The sequence below is a fragment of the Oncorhynchus mykiss genome, chromosome 17 (genome assembly GCF_057628025.1).
Source record: "Oncorhynchus mykiss isolate SJ-2025 chromosome 17, ASM5762802v1, whole genome shotgun sequence".
In the NCBI taxonomy this organism is placed as follows: domain Eukaryota; kingdom Metazoa; phylum Chordata; class Actinopteri; order Salmoniformes; family Salmonidae; genus Oncorhynchus; species Oncorhynchus mykiss.
In genome coordinates, this window is record NC_143038.1 from 8,658,811 (window position 1) to 8,676,098 (window position 17,288).

The 17,288-nt window shown below is 43.4% G+C and overlaps 1 pseudogene across 1 annotated transcript; it reads right to left on the bottom strand.

The window, feature by feature from the left end:
- Positions 1 to 462: 462 nt before the first annotated feature.
- Positions 463 to 13,739, bottom strand: LOC110495119 (mitochondrial Rho GTPase 1-A-like; annotated as a pseudogene). Its single transcript, XR_016487711.1, has 14 exons — positions 13,612 to 13,739; positions 13,271 to 13,372; positions 13,054 to 13,152; positions 12,797 to 12,905; positions 12,414 to 12,537; positions 11,349 to 11,433; positions 11,021 to 11,166; positions 7,409 to 7,509; positions 6,799 to 6,929; positions 6,507 to 6,590; positions 6,249 to 6,371; positions 5,794 to 5,991; positions 4,082 to 4,192; positions 463 to 1,928 (listed from the first exon to the last, which is right to left on the bottom strand). The product of XR_016487711.1 is annotated as a mitochondrial Rho GTPase 1-A-like (transcript).
- Positions 13,740 to 17,288: the final 3,549 nt, after the last annotated feature.

The window sequence follows — 17,288 nt, forward strand, 5'->3', positions numbered from 1 at the left end:
AGACATTGGAATCATTATTTTGATAATACTGCCTCCATGTGTCCAGTGGCAGACCTACAGTTACTACATCACATTACCTCATCCTTCACGTGAAATCAGGGGGAATGACATCGCTGGCTGCCTCCTTCCCTACCCCTCAGTAGGACCTTCCTGGACCAATGTAGTGAGGACCTGAAATTAAGAGAACATTCAGCAGCATGTTGGCATTACCTCAATACTACAACAAATACTCTGAAGTCAAAATCATACCAATCACTTCGGCAGATCTCTTGCATAACGTGCACTGAGGAAGGCACTGTTCCGAAAACATTGGTGATACCCAATAAATCATTGGAAGCATACATATTACGCAACTTTATTTATTTAAACGTACCTCTCCATTTGTCAGCACCTCTGACTATTTTGGGTGTGCATTAACTGCTGCTTTTCATTAAAAAAAATGATCCCAAATGCAATAAAACATTATTGACACAGGATTAAAGTAGATGTATTTATTATAAACATTGGAAAGGCAAACGTGAAACACAATTGTCCTAATGTTCTGGGAGTTGGGGGTGCTGGATAACATTTGGATAATTGGAATAATACCATTGAGAGGAATGTTGGCTTAATAATAACAGTATATTTGATATAACAATATTGGAGGATGATCAGAAAAAGCAAAGCATGCAAATACAATAACTGTACAGCCTCACATACACACATAGCAAGCACACACAATTTTGACATGCATGCCCAACACACACAATTTGACTTTACATGCATGCCCAACACACACACCACCTGGGTGGTCCATACCCATACAGGAAGCCATGGGTGGGCTACAGAGCCTTACTGAGTTCTAGGGGTAAGGCGCAGACAAAAAGTATCATCCCATACGGAACATCCATTGATTGAATATGGGCTGATTCAGCCTTACAAATTTGTAAGTGTGCCACCGAGGTTCGGACCCTGGAAGGCAAACTAAAGAACAACATTTTAATAACAGTAGAGCAGCCTTTACTGAACTGGTTTGAGAACATTTGAAAATACTAAATACATGATAGAAAGCTAATGCCTTTATAGCATTGAATGTGGCTTTGTTGTGCCATTATAGAGTCAGCATTTGAACTTCATAACGTCCCGTTTGTTCAAGGGAAAACAAATATACAAGCAGTTATATATACATTATTTCCACATTGTTTCAGTGCTTGTTTTAAAGCATATATTTTTGTGTATGGTATTGGTTATTTTGCATACTCATTTCACTACCCTTACTTCAACTGCTTAAGATGGAATTGTTTTCCCATTTCAATCCACACAGGTAACCAAAAGAAATTGATATTTTGCACAAAGAGAAGAAATCACTAGCTTCATCAGTAGTAGTTATATAATCACATTTTCAATATAAATATGATATACTTTTGAGTACAGACTTGCAGAAGCCAAAATAAAGAACAATAGCAGTCATTTTCTTGTGAAATCTCTAGGTATAAAACTAAATAATGTTTGCTTTTTTTCCCCCTCATCACATGGGGGACATACTGGATCTTTTATGATCTTAGAGAGATATTTATTGGGAGAGGGTGCCAGGTTTAGCCTGGTCCCAGATCTGTCTGTGCTGTCCTGCCATCTCCTATTGCCAATGGGGCAGATCCAGAACTTGCACTTATGTTGAATTTTCACTTAGTCATGTATTGATGTCAATGGGAGACTAAGTGTAAATTCAACTTAACTGGAAGCTAGGATTCACTCCATACACCATAGTAGTTGGCAAAACAGCACAAAAAGATTTGGGTACAAGTCTCGCAAAGGTTGGGTTTGCATTGGATCCCCGTTGTTTGAGCAGCACTCTGTACATGGCGAAGCCCAGCACGGCAAACACGGTGGCTCCCACGCTCACTCTCAACCAGAACGTGGAGCTCTTCAGGTCAGCCTGTGTCACATGTCTAAGAGAGCGAAGGAAAGATACACACAGAGAGAGAGAGAGAGAGAGAGGATCCAGAGACAGAAAGAGAGCGAGAGAAAAACAGTGAGACACATTACGTCAGAGACAACAACATGTAATGCTTTTACATAACCTCTCTGCTTACACAGATGATCACGATACATGCTACAGTGCATTCGGAAAGTATTCAGACCCCTTCACCCTTTTCCATATTTTGTAACGTTACAGCCTTATTCTAAAATGTATTTTAAAAATCCTCATCAATGTACACACAATACAGGTTTTTGACATTTTTGCAAATGTATAAAACATTTTTTTTTTTAACATACCTTACGTAAGTATTCAGACCCTTTGATATGAGACTCGAAATTGAGCTCAGGTGCATCTTGTTTCCATTGATCATCCTTGAGATATTTTTACAACTTGATTGGAGTCCACCTGCGGTAAATTCAATTGATTGGACATGATTTGGAAATGCACACACCTGTCTATATAAAAAGGTCCCAAAGTTGAAAGTGCATGACACGATGTCGAAGGAATTGTTCGTAGAGCTCCGAGACAGGATTGTGTCGAGGCACAGATATGGGGAAGGGTACCAAAAAATGTCCAAGAACACAGTGGCCTCCATAATTCTTAAATGGAAGAAGTTTGGAACCACCAAGACTCTTCCTAGTGCTGGCCGCCCGGACAAACTGAACAATCGGTGGAGAAGGGCATTGGTCAGGGAGGTGACCAAGAACCCGATGGTCACTCTTGACAGAATTCCATAGTTCCTCTGTGGAGAAGGACAGACGGAAGGACAACCATCTCTGCAGCACTCCACCTATCAGGCCTTTATGGAAGAGTGGCCAAACGGAAGCCACTCCTCAGTAAAAGGCATGACAGCCCGCTTGAAGTTTTCCAAATGGCACCTAAAGGACTCTCAGACCCTGAGAAACAAGAGTATCTGGTCTGATGTAACCAAGATTGAACTCTTTGGCCTGAATGCCAAGCGTCACGTCTGGAGGAAACCTGGTACCATCTCTACGGTGAAGCATGGTAGGTGGCAGTGGCAGGGACTGGGAGACTAGACAGGTTCGAGGCAAAAATGAACAGAGCAAAGTAAAGAGAGATCCTTGATGAAAACCTGCTCCAGAGCGCTCAGGATCTCAGACTGAGGCGAAAGTTCGCCTTCCAACAGGACAACAACCCTAAGCATATAGCCAAGATAAAGCAGGAGCGGCTTCGGGACAAGTCTCTGAATGTCCTTGATTGGCCCAGCCAGAGCCCAGACTTGAACCTAATCAAACATCTCTGGAAAGACCTGGAAATAGCTGTGACACAATAGCGACACTTCCCATCCAACCTGACAAAGCTTGAGAGGATCTGCAGAGAAGAATGGGAGAAACTCCCCAAAAACAGGTGCGCCAAGCTTGCAGTGTCATACCCAAGAATAATCGAGTCTGTAATTGCTGCCAAAGGTGCTTCAACAAAGTACTGAGTAAAGGGTCTGAATATTTATGTTAAAGTCATATTTCAGTTCGATTTTTTTAAAACATTTGTAAAAATGTCAAACAACCTGTTTTTGCTTTGTCATTGTGGGGTAACATGTGTAGATTGATGCAGTGGGAGAAAATGATGTAATCAATTTTAGAAGGCTGTAACGTAACAAAATGTGGAAAAAGTCAAGGGGTCTGAATACTTTCCGAATGCACTGTATGTAGGAATTCATTCAAAACAGTGTGGCTTTGAACCTCCGTACAGTCCTATGCACTAATCACAACTAAAGATGCCAAAAGATGAACGTCCAACAGGATGAACAGACAAGACACTAGAAATCTGCATTATTAGACTACATATGCATTATTCATTAATGAAGAGGAACATAACGAACAAGGTTGGAACAGAACAAGATGGTCAAACAAGTGACGAATGACGAAGAGAGAGGATCAAGGAACTCAGAATCCGGGAACGTTTGGGTGAGGCAAAAGAATAAGAGTGAGATGTCATGAAGATTTACATGAAAACAAACAGTGGTTTATGACAATCCACAGCCCAAACTCCAGAACAGGGTCAAAACAAAGGCGATGAACAGCCACTGAAGAAGAACAGGGACAAATGAAGAGGAGGATTGTGAAACAGAAGAGTTGGAAGAGTTGGAAGGTCTCTGAGGACCTGCTGAGAATGGCAGTGTAGAGCTTGGCCTTCACTGTCTGCACCAGCTCTGAGTTGATGAAGTTCTGCAGGTGGCAGAAGGTGCACCTGTTACAGCGCAGCCGAGCATGACTAAGGAGAGAGGTGCACCCACCCACACACACACACACACACACGTGTTCAAAGACACACATACACAGGCACAAAGAAGAAGAGAGTTAGATCAAAGACCAATGTCACCAGAAGGTTTGAGCTCTTTGGGCCATAGAGCTCATCTGTTATGGGGTTAAAAACCAAGAGCACCCACCCAGGAAGAGAGGAGGATAATTGTCTAATTGAACAAAGGGAGAGCATGACCATAAGTCTGATTCATTGTAATCTTCACCTCACACTATTGGGGTTAGTAATCTCCAAATAGCCACTTTGGATCATTTTCAACATTGTTAAAATGTCCTCATGCCACCACAGAGTTAGAGGTCCATAGATTAAATAAAAATGCACTCGTTTAAGTATGTGATACGTTGATGCTGTCCCCCATGTGTTGGCTACAGTTCTGAGGAGTACAGTTCAGATGAGTCCAGTCCACCGTGCCAGAGAGGTGATCAGTGTGGATAACAGCCTGACAGAGTAGTGGGAAAAGGGGCACGCAAGGGCAGTAAACATACAATTGCAGCAAATGGCAAATTGAATCCACCGCATTAACCACCACGTCTAACCAAGATGGTGGATACTGTTCACCCCAAGAGTTCAGAGTCTCTATATTTCAATGTGAAGTGGCACCAATTTGGGAAGTGAGGGATGAGGTAGAATTTAACAGCTAAGGGGCAGTTTGGGGGCTTGAGGTAGGAGCAGTTTTGGGGCAATAGGTTTTACAGCATGAGATGAGGTCTTAAAATATTTTAAATTATTTATTTTAGGGATTGTGGAGAGTGTTTAAGGGCTTACGGTAGAGCTTTACACGGAACCCAAACCAACTGCGCGCATGTGCCATCGTGCATAAATGTATTTTGTCCCCCCAATTTAGCTAGTTAGCTTGCACTTGCTAACTAGCTAAATTGCCATACATGTTTAATGCTTTTCGACCTGTCCCCAAATGAATGTCATTGGTTCAGAGTTTGTTTTGATATTTTAACCTGCGTGTCGTGATCGCGTTTGGTGTGGGGGGACAAAATACATTTAGCTAGCTTGATGTTGCTAGCTAATTTGTCCTGGGATATAAACATGGAGTTGTTATTTTACCTGAAATGCACAAGGTCCTCTACTCCGACAATTAATCCAAACATAAAACGGCCAAACGAAACGTTTCTAGTCATCTCTCCTCCTTCCGGACTTTTTCATCTTTGAACTTATATGGTGATCAGCATCTAAACTTTCATAGTATTACCACAACTACTGGCAAAACAGTTTGTCTTTCAATCACCCACGTGGGTATAACCAATGAGAAGATGGCACGTGAGTACCTGCTTATATAAACCAATGAGGAGATGGGAGAGGCAGGACTTTCAGCGCGATCAGCGTCAGAAATAGAAAGGAGTTCTATTTTAGCCCTTGGCATCGCAGACGCTCGTTGGCGCACGCGAGCAGTGTGGGTGGAATAATTTAATAACATGGATTTCAAAATGTATTTTGCGATGCACGCGATGTGTCCGGTCTGGTCAGCATGTTAGGGTTTGAGCGAGGGATGTTAAAGGTTCGACATGGGGCCTAAAACAACAGAGTGACCCACTACCCACGGGTGCATGGCCATGGTGGTGTGTTTGGTGTAGATGTCTTTGCAGATCTGCCGTGTTGCAGGTGAAGGCCTGTGGAGGGGGCATCTTGTGCTTCCTACAGAACTCCAGAGGGGTGAGGGCGTAGAGCTGCTTGGTCTCCTGGAGGTCTGACTTGGCTGCGATCATCATGCACGGCGTCTTGGTGTCCATGAAGTACTGCTGCAAAAGGCAGAGGGATATTGTTATTGGACACTGTCGTATTCCATTCAGCAATATACTTTTTTAAAAGACAATGAAAATATGTAAATGCTCCAAAGAAGCACATATTGGTAATAATATGGTAATAACAGATGGTTTCCGCTTTAAAAACATTTACTTTCATTCAGTGGTACTGTAGATTAGAATAGTATTGACATCCTGAAAGACTAAATAGACAAACAGGGATGGTAGAAGGACTGGTTGTAAACGGCACATACCTTGAAGGCTCTGGCGCAGTACTCGAACGAGTGGGGGTTGCTGGCGTCGTACGCCAGACACACAATGTCACAAGCCTGGTCAGCGTCCGAGAGGACGTCAAAGTCTGGGAAGACCTCGTGGAGCTGAGGGAGAGTAGAGGAAACAAAATGGAAGAAGGTAATGAACACACAGAAACACAGACAACTTTTAGACTGAAAAGCTGTGGACAAATAAACACCATCGAGTCGATTAAGAGTTAGTCAAAACAGACGACTCACCATCAGGTATTTCTCCTGACCATACACATATGCAGTGCTGATAGCATAGTAGGACATATGCTCTTCGCTAATGATGTTTTGACGCTGAGAGAAACAAAGAGGGTGAAAAATGACTTCAAACAATAAAGTTGACCAATACCGAGAGGAATTCCAAAAAGTTTTAAACAGGCAGTAGACGGAAGTATTTGGAGTTGCGCGGAGTTGTTCAAATGTTTCTTCCATCCAGGGAAGTTTTCCTTGCCACCGACTTACAACGTAGTCTTTGAGGGAATGAATGAATGTTGACACTGACCGTGAGGTTTCTTCCAAGGAAGGCTTGCAGGAAGCCACTCTTGCCACTGCCGTTGTCCCCGAAGACGTTACAGCGGAACACACTGCGCTGTGTCTGCTTCTTCTGCAGGTCAATCTTCTTGTCCCTCATCACTGTAGAACGGAGAGGACACACACACTCTGTTAAGTTTATACAGCAAATGAAAGTATATGAATGAATGCTGTGGATGTCTTTAGTCCTCTGCAGAATGTGGTTTCAGTAAGAGTAACTTCGTCCCTCCTCTCTAGATAGAGAAGTTAGTACAACATGAAGTTCTAACACGCAATGTTTACTGGTTGGCTGTAGACTAGAGCTTACAGCTAACTTTGGTATCAGTCATCTTCGTCTTCTATACTGTTCACTCAAATACGACAAGGTTCCAGTTTAACAACGTTTACTCAACAGTATTAGCACAATGCATGACTGCCATTGCACTCAGGCCAGGTTCATCTACAACAAGACTCCTGCGCATGCGCACTAATAACACCGTAATATATACACTGTCCCACATTCAGAGCCATATCTATAGGTCTCTGCTCATATCTAATATAGCGGTCATCTCAGTTGCCATGACAACGGGCTGTCCTCCCACCTGTGATGGCCGCTGCCTGGGACTCCTGCTCAGAGATGATGGAGTAACCAAGGTAACCCAGGTACTCCAGGCAGCGCTGGACATCCAGGTAGGTGGTCAACCTGGGCACAGGGAAACACAGAGGAGTGAATGGAAACTGTCATACGTACACTGTAAGAAACACTGTCTTGGGGGTTCATTCAGACTTTCATAGTTTAGATAAAGAAACAATACACTTTGTGGATTTAACACAGCAGAACATCTCTCTTGTGTGTGTGTTTGTGTGTGTCTGTCTGTGTCTGTTCAAGTGTGATAAGGACCAATTGGAATCCAAGCTTCAAGATTGTTTTGATCACGCGGACTGGGATATGTTCCGGGTAGCCTCAGAGAATAATATTGATTTATGCGCTGATTCGGTGAGTGAGTTTATAAGAAAGTGCATAGGAGATATTGTACCCACTGTGACTATTAAAACCTACCCTAACCAGAAGCCGTGGATAGATGGCGGCATTCGTGCAAAACTGAAAGCGCGAACCACCGCATTTAACCATGGAAAGAGGTCTGGGAATATGGCCGAATACAAACAGTGTAGTTATTCCCATCGCAAGGCAATCAAACAAGCAAAATGTCAGTATAGAGACAAAGTGGAGTGGCAATTCAACAGCTCAGACAAGACGGATGTGGCAGGGTCTACAGACAATCACAGACTACAAAAAGAAAACCAGCCACGTCACGGATACCGACGTCTTGCTTCCAGACAAACTGGACAACTTCTTTGCCCGCTTTGAGGATAATACAGTGCCACCAACGCGGTCTGCTACCAAGGACAGTGGGCTCTCCTTCTCCGTGGCCGACGTGAGTAAGACATTTAAACGCGTTAACCCTCGCAAGGCTGCCGGCCCAGACGGCATTCCTAGCTGTGTCCTCAGAGCATGCACAGCATTTTATAACAAAGTCCATCCTCCTGGATGTTCATGACAAACAACAGATGTATGGAATGGGTCACAAGGTTACTAATAATTCACAGCAAACAGTATCTGCTGTAAATACTGTCCTTATTGTGTAGAGACCAGGGTCTGGCCCCCCAACTCCATACTGGAGCCATCTCGCCCTTGTACCCCAGTACAAAAACATTAACTCGTGCTCTGGAATGCGGTACCACCCAAAGACATAATAAATCTCCTGTCAGTGTTAAATCTCCCAGAGGCCCACTTTCAGTTCACACAGACACAATAGAGTTATAAGAACTCTTTTCTGTTGCATAAAACAACCATTTGATGCAATTACGGCATTACAACATAATCTTGCAATTTTGCCCTCACATGACATATTCAATCTCTCCCTATCCCAGTCTGCTGTCCCCACATGTTTCAATATGGCCTCCATTGTTCCTGTACCCAAGAAGGCTAAGGTAACTGAACTAAATGACTATCGCCCCATAGCACACACTTCTGTCATCATGAAGTGCTTTGAGAGACTAGTCAAGTATCATATCATCTCCACCTTACCTGTCACCCTAGACCCACTTCAATTTGCATACCGACCCAATAGGTCCGCAGATGATGCAATCGCCATCACACTGCCCTACCATCTGGACAAGACAAATACCTATCTAAGAATGCTGTTCATTGACTACAGCTCAGCATTCAACACCATAGTACCCTCCAAGCTCATCATTAAGCTTGAGGTCCTGGGTCTCAACCCCGCCCTGTGCAACTGGGTCCTGGACTTCCCGAAGGGCCGCCCCCAGGTGGTGAAGGCAGGAAACATCTCCACTTCGCTGACCCTCAACACTGGGGCCCCACAAGGGTGCGTTCTCAGCCCCCTTCTGTACTCCCTATTCACCCATGACTACGTGGCCATGCACGCCTCCAACTCAATCATCAAGTTTGCAGACGACACAACAGTAGTGGGCTTGATTACCAACAATGACGAGACAGCCTATAGGCAGGAGGTGAGGGCACTTGGAGTGTGGTGTCAGGAAAACAACCTCTCACTCAAAATCAACAGAACAAAAGGAGATGATCGTGGACTTCAGGAAACAGCAGAGGGAGCACCCCCCTATCCACATCGACGGGACAGCAGCGGAGAAGGTGGAAAGCTTCAAGTTCCTCGGCGTACACATCACAGACAACCTGAAATGGTCCACCCACACATACAGTGTTGTGAAGGCGGTGCAACACCTAAAACCCTCACAAACTTTAACAGATGCACATTTGAGAGCATCCTGTCGGGCTGTATCACCCCCTGGTACAGCAACTGCACAGCCCTCAACCGTAAGGCTCTACAGAGGGTGGTGCGGTCTGCACAACGCATCACCGGGCGTAAACTACCTCCAGGACACCTACAGCACCCGATGTCACAGGAAGGCCAAAAGGATCAAAGACAACAACCACCCGAGCCACTGCCTGTTCACACGGCTACCATCCAGAATGCGAGATCAGTACAGGTGCATCAAAGATGGACCGAGAGACTGAAAAATAGCTTCTCTCTGAAGGCCATCAGACTGTTAAACAGACATCACTAACACAGAGAGGCTGCTGCCTACATACAGACTTTAATAAATGGATCACTAGTCAGTATAATAATGCCACTTTAATAATGTTTACATATCTTGCATGACTCATCTCATATGTATATACTGTATTTTATACCATCTATTGAATCTTGCCTATGCTGCTCGGTCATCACTCATCGATTTATTTATATGTATATATTCTTATTCCATTCCTTTACTTAGATTTGTGTGTATTAGGTAGTTGTTAGATATTGCTGCACTGTCAGAACTAGAAGCACAAGCATTTTGCTACACTCGCAATAACATCTGCTAACCATGTATATGTGACCAATAAAATTGGATTTGAGTGCGTATCTGTCTGTCTGTGCGTTTTCAGGTCGGTCTGTCTGTCTGTGCGTTTTCTGGTCGGTCTGTCTGTCTGTGCGTTCTCAAGTCTGTATGTGTGTGTCTGTATAGATGCCTGTCTGTGTGTGTTTGTATAGATGCCGGTCTGGGTGTGTCTGTATAGATGCCTGTCTGTGTGTGTCTGTATAGATGCCTGTCTGTGTGTGTCTGTATAGATGCCTGTCTGTGTGTGTCTGTATAGATGCCTGTCTGTGTGTGTCTGTAAAGATGCCTGTGTCTGTATAGATGCCTGTCTGTGTGTGTCTGTATAGATTCCTGTCTGTCTGTGTCTGTATATATGCCTGTCTGTCTGTGTCTGTATATATGCCTATATGTGTGTGTCTGTATAGATGCCTGTCTGTCTGTGTCTGTATATATGCCTATATGTGTGTGTCTGTATAGATGCCTGTCTGTCTGTGTCTGTATATATGCCTATATGTGTGTGTCTGTATAGATGCCTGTCTGTCTGTGTCTGTATATATGCCTATATGTGTGTGTCTGTATAGATGCCTGTCTGTCTGTGTCTGTATATATGCCTATATGTGTGTGTCTGTATAGATTCCTGTCTGTGTGTGTCTGTATAGATGCCTGTCTGCCTGTCTGCCTGTGTCTGTATAGATGCCTGTCTGCCTGTGTCTGTATAGATGCCTGTCTGCCTGTGTCTGTATAGATGCCTGTCTGCCTGTGTCTGTATAGATGCCTGTCTGTCTGTGCGTGCAGTGGTAACCTACGTCCACTGGGACAGGTAGCCCTGGTAGGTGATCCAGCCTTCGTCGTTGGTGCACACCGTGTTGTTGACGTCGAGACCCCAGGGCATGTAAGGGAACACGTCAAACAGGTCCTTCAGCTCCTCTGGGGACAGGGCACAGTCCCGGTCCTGAAAAACACACACACCTCACAGGTCATTGGCATCTAGAACATTAGGACACACACTAGCTTGACCACTCGATTTATTGTTAATTCACTGCCAGCAGGGTTTAGAAACGGTTTGACTTTTGTTAGTCTGAAATGTTGGCTCCAAATTCAAATGGCATTATTTACCACAGGAAAGGTCAATACCTTGTCATGTTTGTCGAATACACTCTGGAGGAAAAGGTAGGCATTGTGATTCAGCTCGGTGGTGCAGTCTGGAGGTATTTTCAACCTGGAGGTACAGTAGAGGTGGGGAACACACACACACGCACGCACACACACACACACGCACGCACGCAGGCACGCACGCACAACAGTTAGATGGAGAATCCTGGAAAGATTACGAGATAAATAAGAACACAGATTCAATTATGGTGTCCTCAATGGACGCTCTGCAGGGGGGAGAGAGAGAGACTTGTGGGTAATTGAGGTCAGAGCCAGAAGGGGGATGATGTTAATCCTGACTGTACTGGGGCTTAGTGGCTCGTCTCAATCTGAAAGATGGGAGGCAGACATCTTTTGTTGTACTGGGTGAAGCCTAAGTGTATTTCTGCATGGGAATCAATGTTGATATTTATTATTACGTATTTGAAGTCTCGTAAGTCTCAGATCGTCCCGAGGAACACAAAGGCAATAAAAGCATGATGAACTAAGCACACGGAACAGTCAATATCTGTGCCTGTGGGTAGAGGTATAGACATGCACACTAATAGGTAGGCCTGGTAATTGCCACAATACAATATTACCACGATACGTATTGCGATTCGATACTGTTTTTATTGCGATTTGATTTTCCAAACATACTGCTCACCATGTTTGCTGCAGAGGGACAAGAGAAAACAAGTTTTGATCTGTCATTGAAAAAAAAAAAGCGCTGAAAAATTGTCTCCCTATTTAAAAAGAAGATTGATAACAAGCTATGAAGGAAAAATACTGGAGTCTTGGTGCAGGTACAGGCAACTAGCGTAAAAATTATATTTTACGATATTGTCAAAATGATACAATATTTCATCAATAATAACATACCGATATGAAACTGTATTGATTTCCCCTCCCCATCACTAATATGGGAAATAGTTTGTTGGTATGGGTGTAGAAGCAGCCAGTACACCCTGGAGGAACAGGTTGTAGTGGACGTGCAGAAACAGGCAGCATACTCACGTGAGTGGGAACAGGTTGTAGTGGACGTGCAGAAACAGGCAGCATACTCACGTGAGTGGGAACAGGTAGTCCTGGTGGAGTTCCAGGTCGTTGTCGTAGCCGAACCTCCTGAGGACCGTCCAGGTGGTCTCATGTCTCCCCCTCTGGATGAATAGGGTGTGGAGGAACAGGAACCCTGAGGACCACCACCATGATATAGGTCAACTACAGTGTGTGTGTGTGTGTGTGTGTGTGTGTGTGTGTGTGTGTGTTTTCGGAATGTGGAATATTGGGACATTATTCAAACATACCCCAACATACCCCAACATGGTGCTTCAGAAAGGTGTGACTAGTTTTATAAGAAATACAGTGGTCAAAGAAACAGATAATTACACACATTTGGATCAACAGGAAGTTCATTGTCTTCGCTCCCTCCCTTTGTCAATAGAGCATACCTTTGAGAGTGAGGCCGTTGTCACACACACCGTCGATCACATTCTTCCTCACAACGTTCTTCACATCCTCCAGAGCCTGAGACGCCAGTGGGTCATTGAAGCATGCCCTCTGCACACGCACACACACAAACACATCCCCAAAGCTGACAAGGAAAACACTGAAATAACTATTTGAACCCTTCACCTGAAAGGAAAAGGGCTAGTGAACTTGTTAGTGCACTTGTTCTGCTGTAGGAGTCACAGAGTTGAAAACTCACCTGGAAGAAGTTGAGCTCGTTATCATTGAGAATCCCATCGTTGTCCAGGTCTGACACCTTGAAGATGCGAGTCAGCGCTTTGATGCAAGCAGGCTTCATCTGGGAATCAAGTCCAATCAAGAGTATAATGACACAGTTGGCCTCAAACTAAATGTGAGACTTTATGAACAATTCTTATTCTGTAACATTCTGTCAACAGGGCATCTTCACTCTTTACCCGTTTCTCCTCTGGACAGTATAAAGGGCCAGTGGGGTGCAGGACAGCCTTTTGGGCGTAGTAAAACAACTCTGATATGTTCTTCAGGTTCTTTGCTGAACACTAAAAAAAAAAGTTACGGAAATACAGAAGGAAGAACATACAAAATATGAATTTCATTCATCCTGAACTAATATTTACCAACATACCAAAAAAACAACACAGTTCCTGTGCAGAACTAAAATACCTAAATACTTAAAGTTGGAATCTTTAAAAATTGTGAAAACAGCCACGTCCATTTGGGATATTGCAACAACAATGAAGTTAGTGGAAACAACAAACATTTGCTCGACGCACCTCACCTCTGTTTCGTCCACAAAACAATAACAAAGGTGCTGAGATGCGGATTCCATCTTTAAGCCGTGCACGGCAAACTCCCTCTCTTTCCACTAGATGGGTCAGGAAAGTGAGAGTTGTTTACAGTAGAGTATAGTAGTGTTCAAGATCGGTCTCCATAGTGACCTGGCTGGCTGGGGCCTGGGAGGATCTACCAGCCGGGGATTGGTCCGAGGGATAAGCCAATACTAATTAGACAGTCTGTGAAACATGGAGGAGTTAGCAGCCAAGCTGAACTGTGGACATGCCTCTATGGCTAGCTGGGTGGAGGAGAGCCATGGGGGTCAAACTCCAGGTTTGATTGGATCAGTTTGATTGTCAAGTCTGTTTCCTTGAATTGACAATCAAACGTATCCATAGTACACCTCTTGGACGAGGAGCACACACACGCACATTGACACGCAACCTGTCCATTAGGCTTAATATTTCTCGAAAAATGCATGTACACTCACATACCGACTTGAGCAAGCTATAGAAATCCCTTAGCAATAGCTCCATTAAGAGTCTAGACTGAAACCAATACCAAACTGACCCGTGCGTCACGCTAAGCACATGATTGACCCATGGAATTCCCACCATGAGAAAAATAGCATGAAGCGTGTCTGGGTGAAGGTCATACTCATAAATAATGCCCAACATAGGCTATGGAACCAAAGTGCATATACAGTAAACAAGCACGACATATAGTCTTAGTGTATATAGTCTTTGTATGGACTCACTGTCACCCTGCATGATGACGGTAAAAGCTACAGAGGTAGAGAACGTCAAGCTGGGACCAGCTTTAAACCCTACAGATTTAGATTTACAACATGTAACCTTTGTAAGCTGTATAGCAGCACACTAAAATCTGTATAGGCTGTAGAAGAAGGACTGCTAGAATATAAGCACCACCCCTGCTATACATCTTTAATAGATACTAGAACTGTTCAAGCCACTCTTTAAACAGTTCATTGATTTATCCTCAGTGCAGCCCCTGTGCTACATCTGGAGGTGTATCACTCCTCTGTCAGTGCGATAAGTGCAGTGGTGTGAAATACTTAATATATAATAAAATAAAATATTACTTAAGTCGTTTTCTTGGGTTATCTGTACTTTACTATTTGTATATTTTTTTTAATACTTTTACTTCACTACATTCCTAAGGAAAACAACGTACAGTTGAAGTCGGAAGTTTACATACACCTTAGCCAAATACATTTAAACTCAGTTTTTCACAATTCCTGACATTTAATCCAAGTCAAAATTCCATGTCTTAGGTCAGTTAGGATCACCACTTTATTTTATGAATGTGAAATGTCAGAATAATAGTAGAGAGAATTATTTATTTCAGCTTTTATTTCTTTCATCACATTCCCAGTGGGTCAGAAGTTTACATACACTCAATTAGTATTTGGTAGCGGTTGCCTTTAATTGTTTAACTTGGGTCAAACGTTTCGGGTAGCCTTCCACAAGCGTTTTTAGCCCATTCCTCCTGACAGAGCTGGTGTAACTGAGTCAGGTTTGTAGGCCTCACACACGCTTTTTCAGTTCTGCCCACAAATTGTCTATATGATTGAGGTCAGGGCTTTGTGATGGCCACTCCAATACTTTGACTTTGTTGTCCTTAAGCCATTTTGCCACAACGCATGCTTGGGGTCATTGTCCATTTGGAAGACCCATTTGCGACCAAGCTTTAACTTCCTGACTGATGTCTTGAGATGTTGCTTCAATATATCCACATAATTTCCCTACCTCATGATGCCATCTATTTTGTGAAGTGCACCAGTCCCTCCTGCAGCAAAGCACCCCCACAACATGATGCTGCCACCCCCGTGCTTCACGTTTGGGATGGTGTTCTTCTACTTGCAAGAATCCCCCTTTCTCCTCCAAACATAACGATAATCATTATGGCCAAACAGTTATATTTATGTTTCATCAGACCAGAGGACATTTCTCCAAAAAGTACAATCTTTGTCCCCGTGTGCAGTTGCAAATCGTAGTCTGGCTTTTTTTGTGGCGGTTTTGGAGCAGTGGTTTCTTCCTTGCTGAGCTGCCTTTCAGGTTATGTCGATATAAGACTAATTTTACTGTGGATATAGATACATTTGTACCTGTTTCCTCCAGCATCTTCACAAGGTCCTTTGCTGTTGTTCTGGGATTGATTTTGTACTTTTCTGACCAAAGTATGTTCATCTCGAGGAGACATTATGCGTCTCCTTCCTGAGCGGTATGATGACTGCGTGGTACCATGGTGTTTATACTTGCGTACTATTGTTTGTACAGATGAACGTTGAACCTTCAGGCATTTGGAAATTGTGGAGGTCTACAATTTTTTTCTGAGGTCTGATTCTGGCTGATTTCTTTTGATTTTCCCATAATGTCAAGCAAAGAGGCACTGCGTTTGAAGGTAGGCTTTGAAATACATCCACAGGTACACCTCCAATTGACTGTATCCCTCACCTGCTGTCCTTGTCTGTGTTGTCATTTATAAGTGGAATCCAATGGCTGGTCACCTAAAGGGAAACAAGATGGTGAAGATACAAAAAGCAAACCTGAGTGTGAACTGGCTGATATCAAAACAATGTGCATACAGTACTTCAAGAAAACACAAATACAATTAAATAGCCTAGGCTATGTCAAGTACTATGACTAAACTTACCTTCTCAATGGACTTCTTGTTGTTGACGGCGTACACTATGCAAATCACATTGGCCTGTAAAGGGAGCGACAGCCATGACAATCTGGACTCGGCAGCACTCTCAAACCTCGACACACATCTTTCTACAATACTGGACATTGATTCTAATATTACCTTTGATATCTCTGAAGACAACTGCTCATCTGTTTGTTCCGCCTCTGTGCATGTTAAAACATGCAGTGCGTGAACAACAGGACAGTATTAGTGTAGTAGTTCAGTGTGGCTTGAATGTACAGTAACATGCGTATCCATGGTTTGCATAGTACAACAGAGGTAAGGTACACATTATATAGCTACACTGTTAGTACAGTTACAGTACCTGAGTAGTCTACTATGTGTGTAGGAACTCTCTCTGGGGTGACGTCTGCCGGTATGGTGATCTCTTCAGCCCGGTAGGGCACCTGTTACAAGGAACCAACCAAGGATGACCATCATAAAGAGACACCAATGGGATACTCAAAACGGACATTCTACATACAGTTGAAGTCGGAAGTTTACATACACTCAGGTTGGAGTCATTAAAACTCGTTTTTCAACCACTCCACACGAAATGTGTCAACAAACTATAGTTGTGGCAAGTTGGATGACAAGCATGACACAAGTCATTTTTCCAACAATTGTTTACAGAGAGATTATTTCACTGTATCACAATTCCAGTGGGTCAGAAGTTTGCATACACTAAGTTGACTGTGCCTTTAAACAGCTTGGAAAATTCCAGAAAATTATGTCATGGTTTTAGAAGCTTCCGATAGGCAAATTGACATCATTTGAGTCAATTGGAGGTGTACCTGTGGATGTATTTCAAGGCCTACCTTCAAACTCAGTGCCTCTTTCCTTGACATCATGGGACAATATAAAGAAATCAGCATAGACCTAAAAAAAGAAATTGTAGACCACAAGTCTGGTTCATCATTGGGATCAATTTCCAAATGCCTGAAGGTACCACGTTCATCTGTACAAACAATA